General features: G+C 33.8%; 1 protein-coding gene and 1 pseudogene across 3 annotated transcripts in view; one reads left to right on the forward strand and one right to left on the reverse strand.

Moving 5' to 3' along the window:
• Positions 1 to 11,101, reverse strand: part of Vps54 (VPS54 subunit of GARP complex) — a 94,948-nt gene extending 83,847 nt beyond the window's left edge. For all 3 annotated transcript variants that reach the window (XR_004517468.1, XM_010609746.2, XM_010609745.2), the window contains exon 1: positions 11,032 to 11,101. The gene's annotated coding sequence lies outside the window, so the exon portion shown is untranslated. The remainder of the gene's footprint in view (positions 1 to 11,031) is intronic.
• LOC117286338 lies at positions 4,837 to 5,044 on the forward strand (annotated as a pseudogene).
• Positions 11,102 to 11,323: the final 222 nt, after the last annotated feature.

Here is an 11,323-nt window from a genome sequence, read left to right on the forward strand (position 1 = left end):
ATATATGATACAGATATAATTTACTATTAGAAAAGCAGCCAAAGCATAGAATAGTAGTTCTCTCCCATCCCTGAGGAGAGTATGGAGAGAGTACTGGAAAGTGATGATGAAGAAAAGAAGAAGCAGAGAAGAAAGCATATCAGCCCCAGGTTCTATGAGGTACTTAGGTTTATTTTCCATTTTAAGAAAGACAGGACTTTGTCCAGCAATAATGAGAAAATGAGCAAACCTAGAGTTAGTTGCCTCATTATCTACTGGAAGGATCAGCTAGGACTTAGGCAAAACTGTATTGCCTCACTCCCACAGTTAGTTCTGATAGTTCTCTGAAATCCTAGATCAAAAGTGCTGTGAATCCCAGCACTCAGGAGGCTAAGGCAGGAGGATCATTGTGAGGTGGAGACTAGTCTGTGCTACATTGTGAGTTCAAGCCTAGCCTAAACTACGTAGCAGGATTCCATTTCAGAAAGAAAGAAAGAAGGGGGGGGAGGGAGGGAGGGGAGTAGTGAAAATACATTACCAACAAAAGAAGTATGGCAAGAGAGGAATCAACATAAAAACGAGAAAAATTTTATCTTCACTAATATTTCACTATACAGTTCATTTGTTTTTATTCAGATTATTTTATCTTTAAAACAATTCAGTAATACAAACTTCTGAATGACTCAAATTAATCAATGACATCTGTAATATAGGTGAATAAATAGGTTCAGAACTTAATTTAGAACATTTAGCTAGCTAGCTAAATGTGAAGATGGAATTTGAATTCAGATTTTTCTAATTCTAAAGTCCATCCTTTTCTATACCACACAGCCTCTCAAATTTAAAAGAATCTATATTATCACTATTACCTCTTATCTCTTACAGGTACCCAGTACCTTCTTCTTTTGTCTTTTTTCCCCTTATCAGATCAATTACTGATGGATAATATTTATTCTCATAAATATCACTTATGTCTACCTTCTATTAAATGACAAGATTAATATTTGTGATGAGAATTTTATAAGACTAGAACCATAAGAAAACTACTCCTTAAGGAAAAAGGTGCTAAACATTTTCATCGGTATACTTTATTTTATCACTATTTAGCAGAGTGATAATTATTCAGCAGCAATATGAGATACTAGCACTTTACATAGGAAATATGCCCTGAATTGAAACAACAGATTTATAAATTATCTTCTATAACATGCCTATTTATAAATGGAAAAGACATAGATAAAATTGATTTCTTTATGCTTCAGCTGGACAAAGGAGACTTTCATATAATTTTGTATTTAAATTTACTTAAAAAAGAACCAAGCAAACAAAAACCAGCACATTTTATTTCCCTAAATTTAGAAGTAAATGATATATGGGGAAAATTGTAATATGCTTCCAAAGACCACTTTAACAAATAAAAGAGCTTTTTTAATCCATATAAAAATTTTGGACTGGGCATGGTGGCACATTCCTGTAATGCCAGCCCTTGGGAGGCTAAGATAGGAGGACTGCCAGGAGTTCAAAGCCAGCCTGGGTTACAAAGTAGTAGTGATTTCAAGGCCAGCCTGAACTACACAGCAAAACTCTGTTTCAAAAAAAATTATGGGGGACTTAGCTCAGCGGTTCTGCCGCCTGCCTTGTAAGCACAAGGACCTGAGTTCAATCCCCAGTATCAAAAAAAAAAATTCTGCCCATCTCCTTTCTATACTATTATTTTTCTTGTTCCTCTTTAATTTCACCCTTCGGTTTGCTTCTTGCTGCTCACCTATAAAACACTTCAAATATCTCATATCCTAACAAGCACTTTCTATAATGTAGAACTTTTAAGAGCTGATTTCTGGTAAATGGCAAAATTAAATTTATTTCATGCAACCAACAAAAATAACAATATACTTCTACACTATTTAAGATATCACTTTGGGCCAGGGATTTAGCTCAGTGGTTCAGTGGCCTGCCTTGCAAGCCACTCCTTGCAAGTTCAATCCCAGGTACCAAAAAAAAAAAAAAAAAAATGTCTAAGATATCACTTGACAAAATCTACTGATTACACTTTCTAAAGCACTTAACATTTTTAAAATTTAAAATATTGTTTTTAATAGTACATGCTTATAGTGTTTACATTCCTTGTGAGGAATAGTATATGTACATAATACATCTTAATTCCTTTTATCCCCTTTCTTTTCCTTTCCTCCTCCCTCCATCCACTTCTTGCTCCCCTTCCTTTTTACGCATTTGCAATATATATTTATATTCCTTGTATGGAGTTGGTACATGCACATATCAGACCTTAATTTTTTTTATTCCCTTTCTCTCCCTTCCTTCTCCCCTCCATGTTTTGATCACCTTTCCCCTTTTAGAAAGCTCTACCTCTCTATTTCCTGTCATCTATCTTTTACTTCGTTCCTTATTTATACTTTGGGTTTTTCATAGAAGCCATTTGATATTTTAGTTTGTGTGTCTGGTTTGCTTCACTTAACATTGTTTCAAGGTACATCTATTTTCCTACAAATTACTCAAGTTTTTCTTTATGGTACTGTAGTCCTACATTATGTGTACGTACCACATCTTCATCCATTCATCTGTTGATGGACATATGGGCACATCCAAGATTTAGATATTATGAATTGTGCTTCTATAAAGATGGGTATGCATTATCACTATAAAATGATGTCCTTGATCTTTTAGGAAGATACCTAGAAGAGGGGTATCTGGGTCAAATAGAATTTCTAGTTTTAGTTTTTGAAGAGTATCTACACTGATTTCCAAAGTGGCTGTACTAGTTTACAATCCCACCAATAACGTAGAGGGATTCTTTTTTCTCCACAACCTCATTAGCATTTCTTATTATTTGATTTTTTGATGACCATTCTTTCTGGGGTAAGATGGAATCTCAGTGTTGTTTTAGTTTGCATTTCTCTTATGGCCAGTGACACTGAGCATTTCTTCATATATTTATTGGCCATTTGTACTTCTATGAAGTATCTATTCATTTAAGTTGCCCTTTTTAAAATTGGGCCTTTTATTTTGTGTGGTCCAATTTCTTTGAGCTCTTTATATAGTTTAGGTATTAGTCCTCTAGGGAATATTGGTAAGATTTTTTTTTTCCCATTCTGTAGGTTGTATTTTCACTCTGTTGGCTGTTTCTTTTGCTGTGCAGAAGCTTTTTAGTTTGATATGATCCCATTTGTTGATTTTCTATACCATTTCCTGTGCAATCAGTGTTCTGTTCAGAATGGCTTTTCCTATGCCTATGACTTCAAGAGTTTTACCTATTTCACCTTCCAGCAGATTGTGTTTTGGTTTTAATATTTAGTTCTCTGATCCATTTTGATTTTAGTTTAGTACATAGTGGAAGGTATGGGTCTATATGAATACAAACTTCCACTTATGGATAGCCAGTTTACCCAGCATCATTTATTAAAGAGGGTATCTTTCTTTCACTAAATGTTTTTGGCCCCTCTGTCAAAGATCAAATAGTTCAAGGGCCGGGGATTTAGCTCAGCAGTTCTGTGGCATGCCTTGCAAGCGCAAGGACCCGAGTTCAATCCCCAGTACCCACCCCAAAAAAAAGATCAAATAGTTGAAAATGCTTGGGATTGTTTCTACATCCTCTAGTCTGTTCCAATGATCTTCATGTCTGAGTGCCAATACCATGCTGTTTTTATAACAGTAGTTTTATAATATAACTTCAAGTCCAGGACCTCCTGCTTTGCTCTTTTATTTTTGATTTGCTTTTTGTTGTTGTTTTTGTTTTTTGAGACAGGCTCTTGCTGTGTAGTTCAGGATGACCTAGAACTCTCAGTGATCCTCTTGCCTCAGCCTTCCCAGGGCTAGATTAACAGATGTGGATCACCACACCCAGCTTCTGTTTTGCTCTTTTTATCCATGATTATTTTTGCTATTCTGGGTCTCTTCTGGTTCCATATAAATTTTAGGATTATTTCTTCCAGTTCTGAGAAAAATGCTATAGGAATTTTTAATGGGATTACATGAAGTCTTTATGCCAATTATGTAAGTATGGCTATATTGATAATACTGGTTCTGCCTTTCCAGGAATAAGGGATTATCTTTCCATTTTCTGATGTCCTCTTCAATGTCTTTTCAGAGTGCTGCAGTTTTCATTTTAAAGTTCTTTCATTTCCTTAGTTAGGTTAATCCCTAAGTAATTAAATTTTTATTGGTACTATTGAGAATGGTATTTTTGTCCTAATTTCTTTTTCAGTAGGTTCATATTAGTGTACAATGAATGCTACTGATTTTTGTGTGATTTTTGTATCTTACTACATTACTGAATTTGGTTATTAATTCTTATTTTTTTGATGGATGCTTTGGGGTTGTCTATGTAGAAGATCATGTCATCTACAAATAATGACAATGTGACTTCTTCCTTTCCTATAAATAGGCCTTTTATTTTTCTTGCCTAAATGTTCCTGCTAATATTTTGAATACTATGTTACAGGGGAATGATGATAGTGACATTTTTGCCTTGTTCCTGATTTTAGAGAGAAATCATACAATTTTTTCCCATATGAAATTGACAGTAGGTTTGTCATAAATGGCTTTTTATCAGATTGAGATAAAGTCCTTCTATACCTATTTTTTCAGTATTTTTATCATGAACAAATGTTGAATTTTGTCAAAGGCTTCTTCTGCATCTACTGACATGATCATTTTTTGAAGATTTTTTTTAAAGATTGTATAGCACATACATTGTCGATCACAATGATCTCAACAACGAAACGAAATTTAAATGTAATGATATGGCCTTCAAGAAATACCAAGATTCCCTTTCAAAGGAACTCTGAGCCTGCACTTTAGATAAGATGAGCAAGGGACACCCTCAAGCTAAAAAAGTGTATGGACGAGAAATCATCACTGACTTGGCAGACATGTCCAGAGAATACTTCAAGGATGTGAATGTGTGGAGACTGCAACTAGTGGGCAACAGAACAATACTGGAATGATGGTTAATATGTGTAAATAGTATCATCATATTGGAAGCCTTGGAACAAGTTTAAATAATGATTAACTATTTAGCAGAGATGCCCCCTCTTCAAAGTGCTAGTTTCACTACGATTAAAAATTGGGTAATATATATTTTCATATTAAATTTTTTGTTAAATAAACTTTTGTAAGTTCATTTAGTCAAAAAAAAAAGATACCTATGAATTAAGTCTACCACATAAAAAGTTACTTGTATATTCATCTTGAGCATTAAAGATGTATGGAAAAAGCTAAAGGCATCAAGAAAATGGGAACAAAGTTGTAACAATCTTATGTACATTCTTCCTTATAACCACATCTGACATTTATGCATGAGATCCTAAATCCTGACAGAAACTTGATATATGTGGACTTCCCAAAGTTGCTTAGTTGTATTAACGATAAAAAAAGAAAAATACTGGTTTAGAAGGATAAACATTTTAAGTATGTATAATATTAAATATCTTAAATGACATAAAACAAGTGATATTTCATATAACTTCCTTATCAAGAAAAAGATAATATCTTCATTAAATAATACATAATTTTTAAATCTACATACTATTCAAAACAAAAATTATGCCTTTTTTCCCAGCAATAACTAGAGACTTATAACAGCTATTGAAATGAATTAAAAAATCAGGCTAATCTGTCTAGCATGCAAAACTTTTAGTGAAAACTAAAGATAGTTTGGATGCTTTATTTCTTTGAGTTACTGACATAACCATATTACTAGTGAAATGTTTACTCAATCAGAGCAATCCAGATTAAAATACATTCTTAATGTCCAGGTCAAAGAATAGCAAGTTAATCCTAAAATCATTCATTCAGGATGGGGTTTAGTTTAGTGGGGCTATGCCTTCCTGGCAAGCACAAGTTCCTGAGTTCAATTCCTGGTACTAGAAAAAAATGAATAAATAAAATCATTCATTCAAATTTATTGGAGAATAAATACATCTCAAATATATAAACCACCAGATACTTGTTAAAATGCTTATTTAAAAGGTTATAATAAAATCTGTATAATCTATTCTATTTTGAAAATAATTGCTTCAAAAATCATATATTAGTATACTCCTAATATCCAAAATGGCAAGTGGATTTATCCATTTCTCACCTTTTTAAAGCAAGAAGAATCTAGTGTTAACAGTCTATCTTGATTAACTAAATGAACTTTGTATCTAGGTCTCCAAAGAGCAAGGTCTTCAAGTAACCTAAACAAGTACTCAGTAAATAAGGATAAAGCTAGGGCTCAGGAATACAGTTCGGTGGCTGTCATGGTTTGGATCAAAAATGTTTCCCAAGCCAGGCATGGTGGTGTGCACCTATAAAGTCAGAACTCAGGAAGCTGAAGAAGGAAGGCTGCCAGAAGTTCAAGGCCAGCCTGGGCTACACAGTGAGTTCAAGGCCAGCCTGAACTACCTAGCAAGATCGAGTCTCAAAAAACAAAAACAGTTCCCCCCAAGGCTCATGCATTCAAAGGTGGGGCTTTTGGAAGGTGATTGGATCATGGAGTGCTAATCTCACCACTGATGAGTTCATAAGTGAACGTGCTGTTACAGTATAGGAGGTAGTGTCTAGCTGCAGGAAGTAGGTCCCTGGAGCGGGTATACCTTTGAAGGATATTTCTTTCCTCTGGCTCTCCATGCACTCTTTGCTGAGGTTAGCAGCTTTCCTCTGCCATGCTCCCAATCATGATGTTTCTGCCTCAAAGCCAGATAGCCACCAAGGATTGAAACCTCTGAAACTATGAGCCAGAATAAGACTTTTCTCCTCTAAGTTGACTTTTTCAGTTATTTGGTCACAACAATGAGAATCTGATTAATATACTGCAAAATAAATATATAAATAAATTAAGATTCCCATGCCTAGGAAAGGAAACAAAGGAAAAAAAGGAGGGAGACAAACACAGAGAGAAATGTTATAGGAAAAGTAATGCAAAATAGCTACAATATGCATTCAATAAATATTTCAAGTATAAAAATATTTGTGAGGCCCTCAGTTCAATCTAGTTCTAAAGAAAAATAAAAGAATAAAATATTACATACTAGTTTTAAAAATGGTAAATATCTGTAAAATCACTACCCCATAACTAACAATAAATTAATGTGTATTTACTGTACTATTCTTTTGACTTCTCTATGTGTTTAAAAATCTTAAAATACATAATAAAAAGCCAATGCAAGTTTGCCAAGAGCTCAAGAATAAGAAATGAGCCAGACCAATGGAGGGATGGGAGTGACAAGGAGAAAATTCTAGGAATGGGAAACGGCATGTTCAAAGACTTAGAGGGAAGAGATGGCCTACTTCCAGAAATCACAAGTAATTCAATATGCCTGAGGAAATTACATATTTGGAGGGAAGGGAGAAATTGTGGAGTTATTAAGATTAGAGAGGTAGGAGTTTAAATGAATTTAAAAGAATTTAAAGGAACTTATAAGTCTATTAAAGGATTAAGAAGGTGGATTGCATCATGACAAAAAAAAGTCAGAAATAATTTAAACAAAGCAAAAATACAATCAGATTTACCCTTTAGAAAGGCCACAGACTATAACACAAAGAATGTATTGAAGGAGTACAAGTCTGGAAGGGACTAGTTTGGAAATTTAAACCAAGTGAAGTGACGCTAAAACTGAACTCTAATGGTAGAGGAAAAGGAGAAAACTAGATAAGATTCCAGATCTTAACTACACATGATGGTAACTGCCTATATTCCCATTTACTTGGGAGGCTGAAGTAAGAAGGTCATAAATTGGAGGCCATTCTGGGTAATTTAGTGAGACTGTCTGAAAATAAAAAAATTTTTTTAAAGGTTAGGGATGTAGCCCAGTGGCAAAGCACTTCCCTAGCATGTGAAGCCCAGGTTTAATTCTAAGTGCAGGGTGGAGGGGGACGGGTATCTTTCTTCAGTAGGAACTTTTCAGTGTCCCACATTCAAATTTACAACTAACTGTTTTTCACCTTTATGTTTCACACTGATACCTAAAATTCAATACTGTACATCCAAAACTTATAGTCATCATTTGCTGTCTAAGCCACCTAGGAATGGTTTCAGAATCCTATGGAGTTTACCTCCAAATACATCACAGATCTTTCCCTTACTCTTCATTCCAGTTGCCACTGCTATAGTTCAGAGCTTAAATTAAAGATTAGACTATTGTGTGAGTCTCCTACCAAAAGTCCTTCATAGGACTAAAATCACTCACCTTCAGAATCAACATTTCTAAACTTCACATCTGATTAAGTTATTCCTGTCAAGTCTAAAACAACTTCATCTTAGAATCCCAAAATTGGGCCCAATCTGTTCCTCAGTTTAATCAAATTGTAAAAAGGCATTAAAAATAACCAGGGCATGAATTTTCTTAACATAATTATTATGATTTCAAATTTTTAGTTCTTTCACTCTATTGAAGAAAAACGTGATGTGTCACTATAGTCCCTGCCTTCCTTTTTGTCAAAAAATTAGCTATTTAAAAATAAAATTCTCCAAATCTATAGAACTTTTTGCCATGGAGAATTCCCTCCATTGTCTAAAATTGTTTTTTAAAATCTGCTGTAGTAAGAAAATACCTACCAATATCACCACAAGACTTATTGTAAATATTGTCTCCAACTATTCTATCCTCCAGTTACCCTATGAAAAAAATCTTACTACACAACTGGAGCTCTATATACCCCTAACTTTTATGATTGTGAAGAAAAGCTGACCAGTTAACAAAATTGTAAAAGATTACATTTTTTCCCCATTCACTTCATGTATTTTAATTAACTGGACTCTAAATGCTAAATTGTAAACTGTGGACAACTGGACATATAGAAAAATCAAAGTGACTCTGCATTAAAATGTTGAAAATAATAGAAAAAGAAACAAATCTAAAAAGAGATGAAGAGTTTTACAAATCACAGATAGGTTTAAAATCACTATTTTTAGCCAGGAATGGCAGCACATGCCTGTAATCCCAGTCCTCAGGGCTGAGGCAGGAGAACTGCCACGAGTCCAAGGCCAGCCTGGGCTACACAGTAAATTCAAGGTCAGCCTGAATTATATAGCAAGATTCTGTCTCAAAACAACAATAACATAACTCCCAAACCCCTATTTCTTTAGTTAAATCCTCCCATTTAAAGAGCAATTGTCACTGGTAGAAAAACTCTTCAACTACAAAAGAAGTCATACCTTCTATATAAAGACAAAATGAATTAGCTAACTTTGGAAAAGTAAATCACTTCTCAAAAAGAACACCAAAAATGTATGTATTTTCATGTTTTCTCAAGTGGCATATTTTGAAAACATGTAACCTTTTCTTGATAACTTAATTTCACCATTATAATAATGATAGCCTTGGGCTGGGGATTTAGCTCAGTGGTGTTGCCGCCTGCCTCACAAGAGCAAGGTCCTGAGTTCAATCCCCAGTATCAAAAAAAAAAAAAAAAAAATAGTGATAGCTTCAAGTGCTACCTTAAGAAAGTCAGTTTGCACATATTAAGAACCTTCCTTGGAAAAAATAAGAACAAAGATACATCATGTAAAGGTACAAGATCCTAATGATGAATGTAACTGTATTGTATACCTAAAATGTACCAATAAACTTAATGGGGGAAAAAAAGATCCTTCACATTATAGTGATATATAAGCTAGTTTTTCTACTAGTGTGTAATAGATGGAGACAGATACTTAGAATTTCTCTGTTCCCTAGAGGCTGTGATCACTCACAATTCTCCACTTTGCCATTTCCTGCCTTTGATAACAACTATATTCCTAAATTGATTCCTGAAAATAAGTAACTCTTATTCAGTATACTATTGTTTATATAGTATTTTAATACACTTAACTCATTTAATTCTTACAATAATCTGTAACACAGGAATTATCACTATTTTACAGATGAGAAAATGAAGTCAGAAAGATTATAACTTCTGTAAGATCAAATGAATAGTAAATAGCAAAAGTAACCTCCCACTGTCAATCATCTTTCATCACCAAATAAGTCTATCAAAAACATTAAGCCAAAAGTGACAACTATAGGGGGAAAAAGATAATATTTATGTATAAATTTTGAATTTTTCTGGACACTCACAACATTCATACATACATACATTAATAGAAATATAGCTTGCTTTTTTTCTCAGCAGTTGAAGAAGCCAGGGTGGGGAAAATCACTTGTAGCTAAATTAGATATTACTATATGTTTTTTTCTAATATCAAAAAACTATGCAACAGTAACCAAAAATTTAAAACATAATAGTAGTTAAAATGTGCAACAATAAAAGGCTACCATTTTAAGAAAAAAAAAGGGGGCTGGTGTGATGTAAATCAGTGGTAAAGTACTTGCCATGCATTATGAGGCCCTGGGGTTAATCCTCACCACCCAAAAAATTAAAATAAAAAAATATTTTTTGCAGATTTGAAGACAACTAAGCAGACTAAATAATAGCTACAGATTTCTTCTTACTTTCCTCTCAACTGCCTTCACCTGGCAAAGAAGAGTCACTAGAGGATTTAATATTATTTTAGCCTACCAAACAGTGCTCACTGAGTATTTCCCACTCATTAGGGATCAAGAATAGAAGTTCAGGGGCCAGGGATTTAGCTTAGGGGTGCTGCTGCCTCACAAGTGCAAGAACCCGATTTCTATCCCTGGTACTAAAAAAAATAGAAAAAAAAAAAAAAAAAAAAAAAAAAAAAAAAAAACAGAAGTTCTGGCCCTTAACAAAATCATACAAAACATAGATTTATAGCAGTACTACTGACATTTTGAGTCAGATAATTAATTCTTCCTTGTGTGTGGGTAGAGTATGTCTTGTACATTGTACAACATTTTCTAATATTCCTGGCTAGATGGCAAGAGCAATCCCCCTTTAGTTGTGACAATCAAAATGTCTCCAGGAAGCCAAAATCATCCCTTGAGAACCATTGTTTTAGATTTTAGGGCCCTGGATCTTCAAAAAAGGAAGACTCCAAACAGTCTTGTTAATTATAATTTAGTTCCTAAAATTTGGATTTTAAAAGTATGATGGTAATAAGAAGATATCTTTAAGTTAAAGCACTTTTTAACTTTACAACATGCATACCTTCAGTCATCTACTTGTCTTCAAAGTGGGAGAAATGTCTAGTTTTTTCACAGCTGTTAGCAAAAGGCCAACTATGGAGAGATATCAAAAAATACAGTGAATATTTAAATTTTTAAAATTTATTACAGTAAGACTCATTACCACTAATCTCCCTCAAAATACTCCCCCTCCATTCAAACACACTTATCCTATTATTCCTGTCACTTTTTATCTTATGTGAAAATAAAACAAATGTTCTTAACAAAATAATAATAGTTAATATACTATGTATTACCTTCAAAGTAGTTACTCA

This window comes from Fukomys damarensis, unplaced genomic scaffold (genome assembly GCF_012274545.1).
Source record: "Fukomys damarensis isolate Sample0158 unplaced genomic scaffold, DMR_v1.0_HiC HiC_scaffold_2, whole genome shotgun sequence".
Lineage (NCBI taxonomy): Eukaryota > Metazoa > Chordata > Mammalia > Rodentia > Bathyergidae > Fukomys > Fukomys damarensis.